This window comes from Martes martes (assembly GCF_963455335.1).
Source record: "Martes martes genome assembly, chromosome: 12".
Lineage (NCBI taxonomy): Eukaryota > Metazoa > Chordata > Mammalia > Carnivora > Mustelidae > Martes > Martes martes.
The window spans coordinates 77,598,572-77,615,047 of NC_137900.1; the positions used below are offsets into that span (position 1 = coordinate 77,598,572).

General features: G+C 45.9%; 1 protein-coding gene across 1 annotated transcript in view; it reads right to left on the bottom strand.

Moving 5' to 3' along the window:
* Positions 1-10,799, bottom strand: part of TNC (tenascin C) — a 91,105-nt gene extending 80,306 nt beyond the window's left edge. Inside the window, exon 1 of the mRNA XM_080820770.1 lies at positions 10,517-10,799. The gene's annotated coding sequence lies outside the window, so the exon portion shown is untranslated. The remainder of the gene's footprint in view (positions 1-10,516) is intronic.
* Between the last annotated feature and the right edge of the window lie 5,677 nt (positions 10,800-16,476).

The following is a 16,476-nucleotide window of genomic DNA, read 5'->3' on the forward strand; positions in this document are numbered from 1 at the left end:
CTTTGGCCTGAGATGGGATTCCAGAGTCTGCTAAAGCCTGGCTGTGCTCATCGATCATCTCAGCCAAAAAGAGCTGCTAATTAGGGTGACACCCCACTTCTCTTTACCTCTGGAGTTAGGTTTTCTTGCTCTGGGCATTCCTGTTTCAGCCCGAGTGGTTTGCTGAGCTTTTACCATAGGTCTAGATGAGTGAGAGCAAATTTATAGTCCTTTTAAAAATCTATGAAGCCTTGTGCTCTAAGTACAGAATTTACCAGATTACATTCCAGAATGTTTTTAGGTACATGTCCTGTGGAAAATGGCATTTGTGGTCAAGTAACTTGGGGGACCCTGGGTTAAACGAAGCTGAGTAGGTTCCTGCTATAGGATTTTTTAAGATCATGTACTCTTCTCCCCCAAATCTCCCACTGGCTTCTAACCACACTTAGAAAAAAATCTAAACTCCCAGCAGAGTACCTACGGAGCTCATTTCTCTGTTTTATTCAGATCTCTGCTTAATGTCATCTCCATGTCTCACCCTTTGAAAAGGACAACCCACTCAATACCATATCATTGTCTGTTCCCTTACTATGTTTTCTGTTTCTTCTTAGCAAATACTTGTCTGAAATTGTACTCAAAAGTTTACTTGATTCCTTATTATCATCTATCTTCTTCCTCTATAATGTAAACTCCATGAGGAGCTTAAAAGGATCTTGCATGTCCTCTTATCTACTTTATCACCACCTCCAGAATATGAGCTAAGAATTCCCAGGAACAGGACACAGTGCCAAGGATTCCCTAAACCCCTTTGTCCACAGAACACTTTTACAGTTGCATCTCACGAGAATGTTGCTCCACAAGCCACAGTTTTGGGAACTGTTTGTCTAATGGAGCTTTATTCCCCATGACCATTTAAACAACAGGTAGCAAATATGACAATAAAATATTTATACCCACGTGTCAGTTTTGTACTAAGCAATGCACTCACCCTTATACCATTTAATCATCACAATAACCTTTTGGAGTAGGTGCTACTATTTTGCCTTTACTGTGGATGAAAATGAGGGTAAGAGAAGTTAAGTAACTTGGCCAAGATCATGATAAGAAAAGAGCAAGCCCTTGAACCCAGAACTAATGCCAAAGCCATACTCTGAACCATTAGCCAATCCTCCCCTGTGCTGTGAATTTCTCCATGTCCTAAGATAGAGAACTCTTTGTCTCCATCCCTCTCTTGAATCCTTCCCTTCCTCCCACTGGCTGTAGACTGATCCTTGTTATAACCTCCAGATAACAGGATCTCCTGTGACTCAGCCTCAAATCCCCAGACAGGCCTCCTCTGTCCTTGGTACTGGTTTTTCCAAACCCCAGGCAGGGCATGCTTTGATCCAGGAGCCTCCTCTGAAAGCAAGGGCATTCCTTGAAGTCTGTGCCCTGAGATAGTTTCCTGTCCCAGAACAGGGCTGGCTTCCTTCTGTCATAAGTCACGACAGTTGACTATACAGTAGTAGTAGACAGTAGACAGTAGTCTACACAGTTGAAAGCCCAGAGGGCAAGACATGAAAACAAATTCAAGTTTTGGGCTTTCTAAATAAACTCTAGTGAGGAAAGAGAAGTCCAAATCTGGGACACAGTAAGAACTCCTGTCTGTGGTTGAAGGTTAATTTTATTCTAATTGTGCTCAATTTCAGATGAACCAGAAACAAATTCTCCTTTCAAGAACTTTACTGGCAGGAGCAGTTGATCTATGAGCAGACAGACAGTTCCAGAATGATAAGGGTGATGACAGAAAAGATACAGGGTAGAATGGGATGACAATAAAAGGACATCTCCTCTATCTGGAGGAGAGAGGTGGTTTCTGAACTGAATTTTGAAAGGAGATTATGAATAGGTTAAAAAAAATAGGGAAGGATATTCTAGGAAAGAGGGAGTGGCATTTGCCAAGGCATAAAAATCATGAAACAGTTGGTATTGAGAGAATGGATTACAGCTGAAGTACAAGATGTGTTTGGAGCCTGGAAGCCAGACCATGAAAGAAACTGAATTCTAGGTTGAAGATCTGAATTTTTTCTGTGGCCAGAAGAGAGTCATTTGGGAGTCTTTAAGCCTGGGAAGGTTTACCTACAACCCAGGTTGAGGAACAGATTGAAAGGAAAGTCTGGTGGGATGGGAGCCATTGGGAAAACTATGGCTATGGTCCATCTGTGAGATGCACGACCTGAACTAGGATGATGAGGGAGGGGTTGGGGAGGCAGAGAACTGATTTACTTGTTAAGGCAATAGAATCCACAAGATTTGGAATATGGTGGTGTAGGAAGGAAAAAGTGGAAAGGGAGAAAGAATTAATCCTAAATTAGTCTTCATTACATCTGCTAAGAGAGGAATAGGTTGGAAAGGGGAGAAATTGGATGAGTTTCAGATTTTGTCACTTCAAATGTCCTTCCTTTGAATGAAATATATTTGAAGTCACTGCCTTGGATGATCCTATCCTGAGATATTCAAGAGGAATTATGGTTCCCCAATGAACTAGGACATCTAATGCAAAACACCTGGCTCCATCTTATAAATGGATGGAAAGCATAAATAAGACACAGTTTATTCTAGTGGCTGTCATAATTGTTGATGGCCAATCAACCAAAGTGCGCTTGGGTGTACTTGTTATTGATAAGAAGTTGTCAGTAATAGGTGACACTGGAGTGTTGGAATGGCAGAGAAGCTCTGAGATGGGCCCCAGTGATAATGCCCCTCCTGTTCATATCTTTGTGCAATTCTCCTCCCTTGAGTGTGGGATGGCCTAGTGGCTTATTTCTAATCAAAAAAATACGGCTAAGGGGATGGGTATCACTTCCACAATTAAGCTGTACAAGATTGTGATGTCTGTTTGTTTGCAGGCTCTCTCTCCCTCTCTCTCTTTCTCTCTCTCTCTCTCTCTCTCTCTCGTTGGCTTTGAAGAAACAAATGGCCATGTTGGAGAAGTCCATGTGGCAAGAAACTGAGGGTGGCCTTGGGCCAAAAGACCTCAAGAAACTGACTATAGCCAACAACCATGTAAGTGAGCCTGGAAGCTAATAATTCCCCAGTTGACCTTTCAGATGAGACCCCAATTCTGGCCAACACTGTGAGTGTAGCCTCAAGAGAGACCATGAAGTAAAATGTCCAGCTAAGTAAGCTATGCTCAGATTCCTGACCTAAAGAAATTTTAAGATAACAAACGGATGTTACTTTAAACCACCAAACTTCATGGCAATTTATTGCGCAGCAAGAGATAACAAATATAGTGGCCTCCTGCCTCAACCCATATGTGCTAAAGCTGTTCAGAGAATAAGACTCCGATAATTTTCCCTTTTTAAATAATATATTAACTCTGACATTTTTTATATTGTCCCTGGCTTCCAAGAGCAAGAGTCAGAAGACCTCGGACCAAGACCTGACCCTGTTGCCAACTGGCGTGAGATCTTAGAGGGACTTTTCCCTCCTCTGAGTCTCAGTTTCACTATCATCCAAATAAGGGGAGTTAAACCAGGCCAGCAATCTACAGAAACTTTATTATTATTATTTTTTGCCATAGAACTCTTTGACCAAATGACATTTCATGAGGAATCTCTGTGCACAAAACAGACAAACGTGAAGGGCTTAAGTTAAAATCAGATTGATTGGAGCCCCTGCTTGGCCTCCCCATCTCTCCACGGCAGCCCCCAAATCACCTTGGACGTGGAGCCCTGGCTTAGAAGCTGCCAATAAGCCCTTTTAATGTCAACATCCTCTAGGTTCTCCAGAAAATTTTTATAACAAACCACCTATGATTTAGAACACTCTCTAAGTGAGAACGCTCTACTGTGACATCTCTACATCAAGCCACCTCTGTGTGACCATCCCAGGACCCAGGGCAGGAGTTTCCCCAGAGAGCAGCTCGCTTCCCTTGGAAGCAGCAACCAAGGGTGCCAGTGCCCAGCATGAGATGATTTTTACTCCCCTGAGCTCACGGAGCAGGTGGGTTCTCTCCCGCTCCTTGCGTACTTGCCTCTCCCAGACTGTTTCTTCCCTAACCAGAAAGTCGTGGCTCTCTTGTCTGGATGTATCCCCATGTTTTCTTGGTGTTGCTATTGTTGCTGTTATTTTGTATCCTGGTGCCTAGACTGGATGCAGTGTTTGGGAGAAGCTCTGGCTGGCAGAGAGCCCAGGGCTGCTTTGGGCTCCCTTGTTCTGGCTGTGGTGTGTCACTTCAGCAGGGAGGCCACGTGTTCCTGCTGGACCACATGCCTAGAAAGTTCCCCAGTGCACTGCTATGGGCCAGGAGTTCCTTATGCTGCACATGTAGGCTTAGAGCTCTGAACAGAAATATACTGACTTGCGCTCAATATTCAGTCCCCACCATCTTTCTTTCTGCCAAGTATGGTTCCCCCCGAACATATCCCTGGATGATAAAATTTCAGTTCTCCTCCTCCTCCCAAGGATCCCCTGGCCCGAAGTTCAACACTGGCAGTTCTATTATCAGTTAAGCTTCGCTCTCTCTACCGAACTACCCTTTAAAAATGTAAATATTCCTTTGGAGAGTAACCTGCTGTCTTTAACTTCCTTTTTTTCTGGAAAAAATGGGAAGAAAACCTGAAGGCGGAGGGGCACAGTGAAGAGGCCTAGTTGTGGGAGCTTTCCACTCTCTACTTTGTGCAAATGACAACCATTCTAGTCCTCAGTTTACCCACCTGTAAGGTTATCTGTGGTTGCTGGGACAATCTAAGAGTGAGGCATGGGAAAGTCATTTTATACGTTTATAAATTTATGTGCATCCTACTTTGTCAAAAACTGACCCAACAGAGAAAAATGCTTCAAAAGCCGGGGAACATAATTCAGACGCGAGGCAATGCTGTGCTATTGTTCCATTTCCTTTGCGACGGCAGAGAGTTTCTTCAACAATAACTTCCTGGGGGCCTGGTACCTGTCAGCAGGTGGCGAGGCTTTGGGGAAAATGAGCAAGACACAGTTGCTGCCTCTCGGATGACCTTGACCTCAGGGGTGTGCAGTTAGGTGGGGCAGGGGAGGGGATTATCAAAGTATTTACAGTGCACGGAGGTCAGTCGGGGAAGCAGAGAGTTCTGAGGGAACCAGGAGAAGGGTAGCTGAGCCAGCCCGCAGGCCAAGCATGGCTTCACGAGGCAGCACTAGCTTCTGTGTGTGCACCTGCTTCAAGTCTCAGGCTGGTGAGGGCCCCAGGTGTGGCTCAGCCTTCACCCTGGGCTGCTTAGAGTCCAGGAGAAGAAACACATTGCATCAGGAATTATACACTAATTATTTAATTACAGTTTCCACAGGAAGTGAAACCAGGAGGAGCAAGTCAGAGATACCACCAGTGGCTGCCCCGCTGAAGAGAAGAACACTGGGGTTCTCATTCTCTTTTCATTCTCTCTTAGCTTTGTGGTGTCCAACCCTCTTTGTTGCCAGAAAACGAATAGAATTAAGGTGTCAAGCTTGACGTGCATATCCTATTGGTGTGTTTTATTTATTTATTTATTTATTTATTTAACAGACAGAGATCACAAGTAGGCAGAGAGACAGGCAGAGAGAGAGGGGGAAGCAGGCTCCCCGCTGAGCAGAGAGCCCGATGTGGGGCTTGATCCCAGGATCCTGGGATCATGACCTGAGCTGAAGGCAGAGGCTTTAACCCACTGAGCCACCCAGGTGCCCCCTATCCTAATGGTTTTAAGTATGTGTTCAGGACTCAGAGCTGGGTTTGAGTTCTGGCTCTGATATTTACTATCTGTGTGGAAGACACTTAAACTTTTTCACCTTCAGGATCCCCACGTTTGAGCAGGGGGTGGTTACACTGGCTGGATGGTTGATGACTCAAAGGCAAAATGCCTGTAGAGTTGTTAGGAAATGTCAGCTATTACACTCACCCCCATACCCCAGCTAGAAGCCCTTCTTGGACCTGTTCATGCAGAAGTTCATAGCAGCCAACTCACCTCCTCCAGGGCAAGAGTTAGCCACTGGTTAACTCTGAGGCAAAGCTGTCAACTTTCAGAGCTTACAAAATCGCTCTGGCTCTTGACGCAGGGTGTTTGGGGAGTGGGGGCTGGGTGTCAAAGGACCAGCCAAAACTATTCAAGTTACCATGGCTACAGAATTAAGAACCTGTGAATTTCACGAAATTGCAAAAAATCTGAAACAACTTGGCATGATTTTTTTTTTTCACTTCCATTCACAAAGAGATTAGAAATGCATGTGGAAGGACTTTTCCTCGCACAGTTTGCTTTCAGTGTGGGCACTTTGCTCGTAATCCTTCACGGAGGGTCAAAGGATACACTGTGCTCAGTGAGGTTGTGACTAAGTAGAGGCCAGAGATATGACACAAGGCAGAAGGAAACAGAAAAACAATTCTAGACTTGAGGCATTACTGAAAGAAAAGTCCGGTCACCGGGGTTGGAAACAGGTAGGCCCACAGACTATTCCCCTCTACCAAGAAGTCACGCGGTACACGCAGCCCCTTTATGATAGGTAAGGCCTTTTGTTGGAATGGGGTTATTGCCTGGAGATGTCAGGAGTTTGATGGGGTTTTCCCTGTGGGAAGGGAGCCTTCGTCTCATGTTTCCCACATGTTGGAGATGTTCAGATTGGCCGGGTTTAGATTGACGGGAATCCCCTGTGATCTTCTCAAGTCGAGAAGTAATTGAACCATCACCCTCATCTCTAGGACTTCAGGGGAATTTGTGGCTTGGAGCCTACAACCCTTTATTTCCCAGTCATCTTGAGATTCACTGCCCCAAGGCTGAGCACACTGATCTCACTCTGTCCCCGCATCAGCCCTTTACACCAGGTGCTCGGCTCAGCTGGCTCTCAGAGAGGGTGCGGGGCAGGTGCAGTCCTGCTTCTCCAAGCAGGGCTCCAGCTTGCAGAGCACAGCAAAGCACATGCCTCCTTTCCTGGGATGAAAACCAACAGTAATGACCCGACTGCTACCTTTAGTGTCATTCTTCTCTCTCTCTCGGGGCTGAAATTCGAACTTTTCTGTTTCCAGGCAGAGAACTGCACCACTATAAGCTGACCTTTTCTGGGCACCATGAAAAATGATATATGCAGGGCTATTCTGTAAAGTCAATAGATACCAGTGCCAGCCGGGGCTTCTCTACCATCTGGCCAATGACTGAAAGAGATCATTCAAAGTTCCATAAGGGGTCAGCCCTGCCTGACGTCAGGAAGCAATGAAGCACCGTGGAAAGAAGAGTAGAGTTTTAGAGAGTGTGGGTTCAAAGCCAACTCTGCTCCTGACTTATGGAAAACCCTCATGTGAGCCACTTAACTTCTTGGGGTTTTCACTCTCTGTCCATAAAATAGAGTGAGTGATTTATAACTTGCAGTGTTACACTAATTAGATAAGGAATGACAAACTCTATCACACAGTTAGCCCTCAATGTTAATTACTGTGTGTATGTGTTTTATCCTCACCACAAGGAACTGTGTATCTGGGGTGAGCTGAATGTCTGGTACTTTCCAAACTAAAGTGACTTCAGTGTGGAGAGACTTGTGCTTTATACCAGCTAGATAGCTTTGCTTTCCTTGTAAGAAAACATGGCTGTGTGTCTACAGAAACCCAGGGGAAGGGCAGAATAGGTGTTTTTAGTTCATCGTGAGCATCAGAAGGGGGAGAATTAAGGGGGGCATGTTTTTCATTCTGTCAGCTTGAATTCCCTTCCCAAATTCCATTCTGGTTATATGATCAGGCTACTGCTGTATTTATGGGTGGCCACGGTCTGGCTGGAGGGATAGATTTAGTCAGAAAGGAAGTTTTTTTCCCCTTCTAAAGACAGTGAGTGCAAGAAGCAGCAGCATTCAGAAGGAACACGATGAAGTATGTTTCTGATTTGGGGGTCACCGGGACCTGGGTCTGAAAAGTGGCCCCATCACCCTGCATTCTAGGATCTGGAAAAATTATTCATCCTCTCTACTCTTCAACTTGCGTCTTTATCCAATAAGCATGGTCCGTTTCTCAGAGACGTAGTGTGGATGTTTTGTGAGATGATGTACACAAGAGGGGCATAGAATAGACTAGGCTCTCCATGTATTTTGGCTTCTGGTATCATTAAAATAAATTAAAATCAGCACCCTTTGTTAAGCCTTTTATGTTTCCCACATTCTTGTCTACTGTCCTACTCGGGGAATCATATTGATTCCTGTTCCAGGTGGGGACCCGAAGGGGCAAACTGCAATGCAAAAGGGCAGCCTGAATGTGCACTGCCTTGTTTCATGATTTTTAACTGCATTTTGTGTCATTCAAGGTTCTGGAGAAATGTCCCAAAGGGCTGAGAACAGTGGGTGAGTTTCAGACCCTCCACTCCCACTTCAGCCAAAGCGGCCCCACATTTACCTGCCATATTGGAGTTCTGCCATCAATTTCATTTAATGAATATTTCCACGACTAAATATAAGTTTGAAAACCACTGTCTGAGAACATGAATTTCAGATAAGTCCTTATAAACTGAGAAGCAAGAAAGCTAAGAAAAACCTCCATTTATTGAGACCCTACTACGTGTCAGGTACCGAATCTGCCATATATTATCTCATTCGGCAGTCATAAGAGCCTGGAGAGATACAGATCATCATCCTCTTTATGGACAACAAAACTGAGGGCTGGAAGATCAGTAACTTCTTGGGGGAGAGGAGACAAGCAGTTAGTAGGAGACGAGATAGGGAAACTAGGTTTTTCAAACAAAGCACAGAGAAAAAAATCTTTAAAGACTGTAGAGTTGGTAATAACCCTTTTAATCCTTATCCGATTCACACTGTTCTGAGCAAACCAGAGAATATTCATACTGTGCACACATTTCTTCCCCCAAACACTGTCACCCACCTGAAACACGTATGGTCAAAGCACAATCACCTCCGATGCACACAATGCCAGCAAATTTCCCCCAGATTTCTTTAGTGCTGAACAAACCTCCCTCGGTCCTCCATTGGGCTGACCATATCCGAAGGGCAGGGCAGAAAGCTGGCTGGGGTGGGCAGCAGGTTTTATTTCTAAAGCACATATGGGAAAGCTTCATAAAAAGGGCGGGGGAAGTCCACAAAACATGAAAAAGAGGCATTCATTCTTCAAGTGGGGCTCCCTGTCCTGCTCTCACTCTGGACGGAGAGCATTTCCAAGGAGACCCCCCGGCAGCATCCTACTTTGTAGCTGACAGCTTTCGAATCTGCAAACGCCCAAACTCAAAACCTTGTGCATTCTGGAGTCAGAACCCGACATTTACATCCAGCTCTGGGCTGTTCCCTTTCCCCTAACCTGTGCCAAAACAACCTCCTGCTTGTGAAATACAGCCAAGTCTCCGACCTGCCAGCCCAGTGAGACGCCCTCAGACCAGGGAGATGAAAAGAAGGGGGTTCGGGGTAGGGGGTGAGGAAAACATGAGAAACAATCCAAGATTGCCTAAATGCCTCTTTTAACTTCCAAGGTGATGGCGGTGTTTGACAAATGACAGTGATTTTCCAAACTTCCGGTTACTAAACACTCACTCTCCCAAATGCTTTATGCTCCATTTCCTTCTCATAAGGACAACAGAAGTTATTGTCCCCATTTTAGGTAAGTGGACACTGAGGCCCACAGAGGTTGCAGATTCTCATCATGGTAACATCTTTGATAGTGGTGGTGGAGACACCAAAATGACCGACGCCTGGCTTCAAAACCCGACCTCCGAATCCCCTTATAACACTGAAGAGAGAGAGGAGCCCCTGTGCCATTCTCAGAGTCTGCCAGGTAAATCTTCCCAGCCGGGGGGCAAGAGGTTTCTCAGGGCTTTCTGTGATGACAGGTGAGGAGGGGAAGGTGATTCTAGAAAGATGCAGGGTACCGCTGGCTCTAAGCACCCCAAGACATGCACAGGTACCCAGCCCAAGGATCAGTGAATCAGGAGATACCCACGGGGAGGCCCCCTGCCCTTCAGCATGGAAGTTGGGGTCCACCCCTCCCACCTAGTACTCTAGCTGCTCACCTGGCCCTAGGACTTGCCTCCTCCCTTCTGTCCCTCCTCCCTTTCTCTGTCTAACCACAGGGAGGATGTGGTGGAATGAGGGATGGATACAAAACTTTTGTACACTGCAAGGTGAGCGCCGTTTAGATATAAAATTTTATTGTTCTATCATCCTCTATCAGCCTTCCCTTAACCTATCCCAGAGCAAGGCCATGAACGATCTCCACCTTCAAATTCTACCAATCTCCCCCGCAAACCAAAATAATCACAGGTGAATCAGTCAGGCAGGGAGTTAAGAGAAGATTCCCACTTTTCCTCTGGAGGACGCAGAGATAAAAACTTTACAGAAAGTTCCTTCCACGTGCGACTGCTCATAAAACTCAAACAAACCCTCCAAACCTCCAAGTCTGGAAGGGGTAAGCAGAAGACAGTCAAGGTGCATCTGATCATAACAAATAGACCATTTTGCCAGCGGCGAAGACACGGAGGAAGTTTTATAACGATGAGCCCAGGGCTCCTCTGGTACCAGGAATGCAAACAGTGCGCCATAACGCTCTTTGGTGCTGGGGGTGAAACACACTTACCTTTCCGGAGTTGGGAAGGACCTAGATCCTTGAATGAACCAGCTCCATGGAGTCAGTGCCTGGCTGTGAGCAGCGGGGCTCCCACGTGCGCTGCCCCCAGCGTCACCGGCAGCCACACAGTCTTTGTGCGAAGAGAGGCCGGCGTGCGTCTGCGCTCGCGGGAGAGCAGTGACAGTAGGCAGGCTGTGGCCAGCGCAGCCAGCTTTGGCTGGCTTATATAGCAGCTCCAGCCTCTGTAATGGGACGCCTCGCCTCCAGACATCCTTTCCTACTTTTTCAGTTGGTGAATTAAAGGAACAGCCCTCCCAGCGGAACAGGGTTAGCTCATGAAAGACGCACTCACTCCCTGCTCCCTGCCAGGAAAGGAACCCATTTGCATACAATTTATGGCAAAAGTAGGAATTCCAGCTTCCCTCCTCTGCCTCCTCCCCTTCTCCACCCCCAACCCAGACCCAGAGCAGCTGTAAGCTAGGTGTGATTTTTGCTTGGCTCCCCAAACGGATTTTCTCATTGTGAGACAGAAGCCCAGGGAATGAGAGGGCGCAGGACCGGCAGCTCTGGCTCGGCTGCTCAGGCGGGCTGGAAACGCTACCCTGGGCTCCCGGCTCGCCGGGGCTCTGCTCGGCAGCTGCTCAGTGGCACCTCCAAAAGGAAAGGGGCTGAGCCCAGTTCCTGGAAAGAGGACCTAAAGCCCGGGTTTCTCTGGGCCAGCAGAGAGATAACCCAGGATTAGCTGTCAGCAGCAGGGCAGTGCGGGGAGCAGCAGATCTGCCCGGCTGGTCTTCTGGGTGAGGGAGCGGTGCCCAGCTGCCCAGAGGCTTCACCGTTCCAGCCCCCCCAACCCCCCCGCCCTACGAGGGGCAGCTTTGTGGACAATGCCCATGTTCTGTGAGTGGACCCGTCTTCTAAGTAGCACCTCCTGGGGAAAACCTTTCTGAAGTTTTCTTCTCTGTGCGGAAAGGTGTCCAGCACAAAGGGAAAAAAAAAAGGTTAACAACTTAATCTTTGAGACATAAACTGCGCCTTTGCTCTCCAGCGTGCTGTGGACTCTTTCCAAGCTCTGAGTCATCCATTCGCTCGGTGGTTAGCATGCACTGAGGATCCGCAGGGCACACACAGGCATCCGAGGCAGTCGGGAAGCCTCGAGGGCACGGCACCCACGTTTCAGTTTGTCATAACGCACAGCAGTTTTGTGATAGCGGAGGGACATGAGGCATCATGGAACCTGTGGCTATGGTTGGACTCACCTTTATTAAGTCTATAGTAGGTGCTCTGTGAGGCACTTTATGGATATTATTTCATTACAGGCTTACTCAAGCCAAGCAGGTGTCGACCCCTTTTGACACACGAAGAAAGGGAGGATTAGGGAAGTAATTCAGTCCACTTAGGGAATACACCTGGGAAGCATTTAGATGACAACATGGGATTCCATAGTTCTTTCCACTGTGCGCCACTGTCCGGGAACATTGTCCGATTATATTTAAATGTTTTATGCCCTATTGAATTATAATACTGCTTGTACAAAAGTCACTGCTCTATTTAAATATGGAAAATACATTTCTTTGTTCCGTAAGAGCTAAAAGGGAGATCCTTTTTTTTTTTGATTCATTACTAATAATGAATGATATAATTCCCATACTTGTTATTATTATTGCTGTGGGCCTCAGTTTCTCTGTCTGGAAAAAGAGGGGCAAGGTTAGGTCATCCCCATGGTTGCTATGGCTCTGTATTCTAGGATCCTCTGCTTAAGTGACCCTCCCAGACAGCAAGAAAGCCCATAAATAGTCATGTCATAAAACAGCTCATTTGAACTTTTGAACATTTTGGCTGATTCAAATGTTGGTTGTTTTGGAAGTTTTTAATTCTGTGTTTCAGCCAAAGTATGTTGCAGTAGCATGAGACTGTGTCTTTCAACTCGCAGTGAATGTTTCCTGGCCTCTTGGTTTCCCAGATTCGACCAAGTTTATCTCCCGGGGTTAGGGAGTAAAACATTAGAACAGTATGTATACATTTCACATGGTGTATAGGCTACATTTACATATAGCATGTAATCAGTATATGTTTGCGATTATGTGTGTATTTAACTGCAATAAGAAAGCATGCTAGACGACGCCTGGGTGGCTCAGTGGGTTAAGCCTCTGCCTTCGGCTCATGATGTCAGGGTCCTGGGATCAAGCCCCACATCAGGCTTTCTGCCCAGGAGGGAGCCTGCTTCCCCCTCTCTCTCTGCTTACTTGTGATCTCTGTCTGTCAAATAAATAATTAAAATCTTAAAAAAAAAAAAAAAAAGAAAGCATGCTAGAAAACAGGGTAATAAATATGACTTCTGGGAACATCCGAAACCTGACGGCTCCTATCCTCCCAGTCTTCCACAGGATAAACTGGGGTCAAATACAGGTGGCTTAGACAATCAGAGGGAAAACAAAGACAGATATCACTAGACTGGTCCTCTAGGCAGGAATAGGTCAATGGAGCAAACACATGAGACTCTGAGTAAGCATTAAGTTACTATCGTGGAAGTATATTCTGACAACATAGAAAAGAGATGACTAGCTTTATTTATGTATCTTTAGAAGAGACAGGAATTTTGTTTCTTCTAAAGATACATAAATTTCTCTAAAGTTTCTTTAAAACCCATGTGGCATCTTGAGAGCCACACCCTGGCTATTGTGTAAGGAGTGGTCCAGACAAGGACTCCTTTCCATCCATCCCTGGGCCTTTTGTTGCCTCTGTTCCAGGCAAATCTAGGGTCTGGACACGCTCTCCAACAGCTGAATCCTGGCTAATGCTGTACTCTACCCAGAATTCTCACCTCCACCTCCACACATCACCTTCTCATCCAGTTCTGATCCAACTTCCCCACAGAGCTTCCTAGATTTCATCCACAAAAAGTGTTTCCAAGCACCCTAGTATGTGGGAATTCCATTAGGACATTCGTTATCTGTACATGGTAGACGGATGTCTAGTTTTTTCCCCTTACACTCTAGGCTTCCAGAGGACAGGGATCACGCCTGCTTTTTCTGTGCCAAGCACAGAGCCTTGGGCATTGCGGACACTCAGGAAATAGAGTTTAATGGATGAATACAGTAAGGGAGGAACAAGTGAATGTTTGACATGCTGTGCTATATCATTAAACATTGTCCTTGTTCATTCATAGAGTATGAGAGGGAAACTAGATGATCGTTTATCGTTTATCGTTATAGCACACCCATTGCACAGATGAGGAAAGGGAACTCACATAAATTACTTGCTCAAGGCCACCATGGCTGCTTTCCACCCTAGACATTACAGCAGGGGATGCTTATAGAATTAATAACCACTCACCCTCCTGTTTGGCAGAGGCCACACCTCTTGGCATCCAATCTATTATGGTCTTGTCCTTCCTGGTACCGTAAGCACTTTCTTCCACATGAGAGGGTGGAGTGAGTGCTTGGAAACACCTCTGCACAGAGCCCTCTGCCAAAGGCTGATGCTGTTGTTGCTTGTTTGCAATCCTCCCTCACTGGCTGCTGGTGGAGGTTGTGGTTTGGAGGCCAGAGGGAGCATGAGGGTTTGCCTCAGGTGAGATCATTCTCATTTCCTTGAAGGTCTGTGAAATGCAATGCTCTTTTTGTTTTTCCAGATGGATCAGCCAGTGAGTGGAATGTCGGTCAGGACTACCACTATCTGAGGCAGTCAGGCATCCATTTCCTTGAGAAGTCTGGCACCCCCTTCCCACAGGACCCCTGCTTAGCCTCTCCTTCACTGTTCCCAATCTCCTCCTCTTCTTGGGATTCATCTAGTGTGCTAACTCCCAAAATGTGCTAGCTCCAGAAATCCCCCATGACTCTACAATTGCCAGAAATCTCTCCCAGAGCAACGAAGGAGCTGGGACCCAAAACAATGGGCTAGTCAATCAATTAGACGCAGGAGTCAATGTTCCCCCACTTGCCGTCTGCAAGTCTTTGTTTGGGTGCTTTTTGCCATCTCTTCTCATTTTTCCTGAGACAACAAAGGACGAGAAGGCTCAAGGCATCATTGAATGAACTGCAAGCTAGAGGACAGCTTTCCTGCTTGATGGAATAGGGCAAATCAGCTGCATAATCAACCGGTAGGTAGACTGGTCAGCATAGCAGAGGGGATGGAACTTTGGCTTCGAGTGGGTTCGAGTCCTGATGCACGTCAAGTTACTAGGTAACTTGGGGCAAATCCCTTCCTTGCCTTGGTTTTCAGGGTCCTGGTTACCAAACGAGTCACCCCTAAGGATCTTAGCAACTTAAAAATTTTACGTAAAATAATCAAAGAAATAATTTAGAGGGCTCTGAGACTTTGCACATTCAATTCCCTGTCCCTAGTACAACCTTCCTTCTTCTTTGTCCACATGGCAAGCTCCTATGTTATTTCTCAAGATTTACTTTATATACTTCCAAGAACATTTCCATGGCCCTCCACGAAGAGAGAAGGACCCTCTTCTATTCTCATCCAGATTTTCATTTTCCATTTTTAGCACATTGTATATTTTACCCCAGTAGACCGTGAGGGTAGGCACCATACCTTTCCTCTGCTTATTAACAGATCTGTTCGTGGTTGGTTCCTATGCTATGCCACTTGCTAATTATTGTGAATATCATTCCTACACATCATGGTTCTTAGAATGGCTTAGACCCACAGTAGATACTGGAGGTAAACAACAAAAAAACCAAAACCCTTTCTTGGAATGATTTATTAGATGATTGGAGACTTTATTGTTATTACTGATTTCCTCATCTATTTCTTCATTGAGACTATGAGAGCTCCTTCAGGACAAGAACTCTGCTTCCCATCCCAAAGCACTGGGAAGTCAGTTAATGTTCCCATGAAATGGCTGACTAATTGATTATCTAGATGATGGAAAAGGCATAAGACTGGTAGTTCGGGGTTTCATCAGCTTGACCATCTACAAGGTGAATTACCTTGAGGAAATCATGTTCCTTCTTTGAAACTCAGATTCCCCATTAATGAGACAAATAAAAATTCCTAACCCTAGTACCTCTCAGCATTGGTTTAAAGATGAAGGAGGAGAGTGGAAGAGAAATTGTGATGATTTATACAGATTTGGGGGATAATAAATGATTTTCCCCCTAAAATTCCAGTCAAATGCTCACACTTTGCATCACTGAATTGCACTTATGGAAGCATGAATCCCAGGTTCTGTCTAAAATACTTCTGCAGGTTTGACAGGGGAGAGAAGGGAGTTGAAGCCACCTGGTGCTGTCTTGTCTTCTAACACTTTCCAAAGAAGGCTTCTTAGCTGGAGGCCCAAGGGAAAGAGGGAGGGCTCAAAAGATTAGCACTGGCCCATGATAAGTTGGAAGGTCTGAAGTTGTGGATTCCCTCCAGATGGCTGGGGAAGTGGTTTGGGGCATGTTTACTGGTCTGATCCCAGGCTGCAATGACAAATACAAGTGAGTCAAGCCATCCTGGGGCCTAACGCAGGTCACAGAGGGAATGCATAGATTTGAAGTTAATGCAGATTGGGTATCTTGACTGATTTGCCGCAGCTGAGTTAGATGCTCGTGAGGAAGTTCAACTTGTCCCTTTTCCTCATTCTTCTCCTTGGTTTTTCTTAGATTTTTGTTTGTGGACAACCATAGATAACAGTAGCTCCCATTTATTGAGTGGTCCCTGTCATGTAGGGCACCTTTTAAGTCGTTGGCTTGTGTTCAGTTCTGTGATGTTTACCATGAGCCTCCTAGGTAGACACTCTTATTATTATTCTCTTTCAGACAGGGAATGTGAGGTACAGAGATGTTAGTAGGTACATCATGCCAGACCCATGAGCAACAAATGGCAGCAAGAAGAAGATCCAAACTCAGGCTGTAAACTCCATCCTCGGCTTCCTAGTTTTGGGGGTGCTTCCTTACTTATTTCACAGTTATCCAGAGGCAAAGATGACGTGCTTGGACCCAGATGGACCAACCGGACAGACTATGGAGTCTGTG